This window comes from Oryctolagus cuniculus, chromosome 3 (assembly GCF_051225735.1).
Source record: "Oryctolagus cuniculus isolate XC-2025 breed Fujian yellow rabbit chromosome 3, ASM5122573v1, whole genome shotgun sequence".
Classification (NCBI taxonomy): Eukaryota; Metazoa; Chordata; class Mammalia; order Lagomorpha; family Leporidae; genus Oryctolagus; species Oryctolagus cuniculus.
The window spans coordinates 85883514-85887551 of NC_142869.1; the positions used below are offsets into that span (position 1 = coordinate 85883514).

Sequence of the window (4038 nt, forward strand, 5' to 3'; positions counted from 1 at the left end):
AAATTCTCCTTACTACCTAGAAAAAGTCCAAGGACTGAAAAATTAGTTTATCATTTGCTCTCCTACATGTAAAGCAAATAGTTTATTGTGTTTAAAACCATTAATCACCTCATTTTTAAATAATGTTTGCCTAATTTAATTGTACAATATCTGAACCCAACAATCAAAATTAGATATAAATTGTGAGCAGATTGGCTGACTATTAAATATTTGATTATTCTGGATTTGCACATGATTTTTATGGATGGTTACAAATTATATTTTGAGCCTTGTATTACGTCAGATAGGCAAATGTAAACGGAAAACCCAAAGAAGTGGCCTTAGAGTCCATTTCTCCAAGTTTTGACATTCTGGCTTATGTTTCCTATATTCATCACTTTTTTTTCATCATGTGTTTTGTGTGTGTGTGTGTGTGTGTGTGTACATAGGGTGCTTTATTCTCCACAGAGTAATACATGCCAAGGTCGGTGGGGCTTGAGCCGATGTCCCCATATGTACAGAACTGAACAAAGTGGGTCTCTGAGAAGTCTGATTTGCCTTGATGCGGAAAAGGAGACGGGGAGGGTGGACATTATAATCCGAGGTGTTCAGTCCCATGCTGGGTCTGGCCTGGAATGTCCGGAGGGAAGGCAGCGCTCACTGTGTTCACTTCCAGGCAGGGGAGGCCTGCCGGGCTTGTAGGGCTTTCTGGACCACGTCTTCCCACTGGGCATCTGAGATCTCCTGAGCCCAGGCAGGAACCCCTGGTGCCGGCAGGCTCACTCCAGCCATCGTCCTTTTCACCAGCTCCACGTGTTCTGGATCCATGGGAATAGAGCTGTGATTGCCCAATGCTGTCGCTCCCTCCTCATCTTCATCCTCACTCTCTAATGGTGGGTCTGGCAAATGAAGCCCCAGAGCGTGGATCCGATCCTGGATGTCAGCAACTATATCCTCCGCATCCCCCACAGATGCCAGCTCCACCTCCTCTTGTTCAGGATCTTGGTTGAGAAGCTGGTAGGAATAGCCAGCTGGGCCTGCCCCCGTTTGCTCCTGCTCTTCCTCGGGCCCCTCGCTGCTCTAGTCCCCAGTGCCTTCTGTAGGGCCCTGATGCGGTCCCAGTTCTTCAGTTTGATTGGGGAAGATTCGCTCAGGGCCCATGGTGTCTGCCCCTAGGACTACTGCTGCCATGCGGGAAGGGGCTTCACTTCCGGCGGGGAAGCCATCATGTGTTTTTGAAAGAAGTATTTATAACATTGGTAGTTTGTTTAAACTCATTGTACTTTAGTAAATTTCAAGTGACAAGTATGTTCTGCCATTAATAGAGTTTTTGGAGCCATTCATACAAATGTACCAGCACAGGCAAAAGCCTCACATTCTTTGTTATACTAAACAGTCCTAAGCATTGTGTGGACTCCTGGCATAGTATGGCTAAATATTCAGACACATGCCTATATAGTACTGTGTGTTCTGCCAAATGGAGGGAAAACAAAAGAAAGAAAATCATATAAATATACTGGTAAACATTGACATTATAAGATACAGCATAAGCTGCTTAGGAAAAAAATCATAGAACACGATTCAAAGAATACATTTAAATTCTTTTTCTTAGGAAAATGTATCTAATTTGTTTTTCATGAAAACATGTATTTAGCAGTGGGGAATTTTTCATTGGCTAAGATATTTTGGCATATTTATCATGTAAAGGTGATTGGAATAATGTTTGCATTCATTTTGCACTGAAATTTGAAATAAGTATAAGATACACACTTTGTAACACAAAATCATTGCCAGTCAGGATATACTCCCTTTAAGAAAGCATAATTCAAAAATATGAAAATTCAAAGTGACTAACCTATAAATATGGGGAATTATTCATGTTTCCAAAGGATCCTTCCTTTACCAAACATTTGTGACAGGATATCTTTAAATAAATAATTTTCCTTTAGAACATTTAAAAGTACTGAATTTAGAACTTTTGTTGTGCAAGGAATATCTAAGTTGTATATCTATTATATAAGGCCCGAATCATAATAGATAATTTTTAAGTTCTTAATGATCCTGATTTATGCTAAAATGACAAATCATATCAGTCAAAGAAGAAACTGAAAGGCTAATGGCCAAGCCAATGTGATGTTTCCTAAATAAGCCCTCTATCCATGAAAGATTGCGTTAGCGTTCTTTTTTTTCCACTCACATGAGGACTTTCTAAATGGAGTTCTGTTATGGTCATAATTATTTGTTCCGAAACACATGCCATTTTTTTCTGAGACTATTTGAAACAACTTCTTTCCATAAAAACTGATGATTTTCTCTCTTTTCAAATGTTTTTCACAAAGTTGTACAGTTAATCCCTTTCTTCTTAACAGACTTACTCAACTTGCTCTGTTCCTCCCCTGAGTTATGCACTGTGCTGGCAGGTGCAGTGAGGGGTGTGGTACATACTGATAGCGCAGCTTGTATTGACTGCTGCTAATTTACCCTTCCTTTATCACTGATTGTGGAAAAACTAGCAGCAGTGACAAGTTATTGTTTTTCTATTTTTATTTTGCATGTGTACAAGCCATCATCTAAGTCACCCTACTTTTCATTCACTCTGTGTTTCATACTGTGTATTGGTTTCTTGCATTTCAGGCTTTCTGTAAAAATTATTACTAGTGATTTTCTTTTGGGAAATAAATATGTCCATACTACTCCCTTTGTGTCTAAGTTTCAGAGTCTCTCATAATGTGTAACTTATTACGGAATTTCCAATTTGCAGAGAAATGACCCACTAGCCAAAGCAATTGGCTGATTCAAGCCATTGTAGCTTCTTGGAATCTAGTGTTACATGTGTGGGGAGCAATCCGGACTGGACTGAGTTACTGGAATTAAGACTTATTCTATGCATCTGCTCTCCCACAATATGGCGCTGGGAGAGAAGTAAACAGCTTCTGCACAGCTGCCTCCAGTTCAACCAATAAACTGTAGGACTTGCTCCTGATTGGAGGAGAGCAGCGTACTCGGCGTGTGGGCAGCCGAGTTGGGATTGGCGGAGGAGGACTATAAAGGAGGAGAGAGACGGCATGCACCAGGAACATCTAAGGGGAACATCTAGCTGAAGGAACACCCGTGCAGCCCCCGAGAAAGCCGGCCGGCGGTGTGCCGCTCCCCTGCGGAAGTGGGGAATGTGGCCAGGGGGAACTGCCCTTCCACGGAGGTGGAAGGGATAGTAGCCAACCCGGGAAGAACCAGCAGCAAACCCGGGGAGGGCCGAGCAGACGAAAGAACAGTGCAGGGTTTAGTGTCGTTCCTCCACGAAGAGGGGGAGCGACATAATGGTGCCGTGACTCGGATATGAAGCCTAGGCAGGGCTTAGTGTCGTTCCTCCACGAAGAGGGGGAGCGACAACATGGTTTTGTATCAGCCCCACATGTGATGGGAAAACAACCAATAGCCTTTCTATTTTGACCCAAGATGCAGAAGTAAAATGACTACATATAATTTTGTATTTATACTCCTAGACATATCCATTTCCATGGTGGGATTGTTTCTGAGAAACCCCCCTTACCCTCTAGAGATTCCATCAATTTTCAAGTCCCTTACATAAAATTGAGTAGTATTAGCATATAACATATCCAAATCATCTCTAGGTTACTTATAATATCAAGTACAATGTAAATTTGTATTATTGTTTAGGGAATTATGGCAAGAATAAAATGTCCATGTTCAGCTCAGACATAAATTTTGTTTCTGAATCTTTTCTGATGCATAGTAGGTTGAATCCAAGGGTAAGAAGGGTCGATTGTACCTGATTCTAAGTGCATTCTCTATCAGACACAGTTTAATGTTCTCAATTTAGATACATTTTTATAAAAATAGAACTTGTTTTATCTTCTCATTTCATTGCCAGGATTTTACTTCCTATTTTTTTCTAACTAAAGTATCTGAAGTCTCTCAACTTACAAAAATACATTGCATCAGTTTTCTTTGCCAGTTCAGCTGGCAGTTTCCCACAGCAGATACAAAGGTACTTCAAAACGTTCATGACAAATTGACATGGAAGATAAACTTCTTTTG

The 4038-nt window shown here is 40.9% G+C and overlaps 1 pseudogene; it reads right to left on the reverse strand.

Moving 5' to 3' along the window:
- Window positions 1-588: 588 nt before the first annotated feature.
- Window positions 589-1197, reverse strand: LOC100355289 (male-enhanced antigen 1 pseudogene; annotated as a pseudogene).
- Between the last annotated feature and the right edge of the window lie 2841 nt (window positions 1198-4038).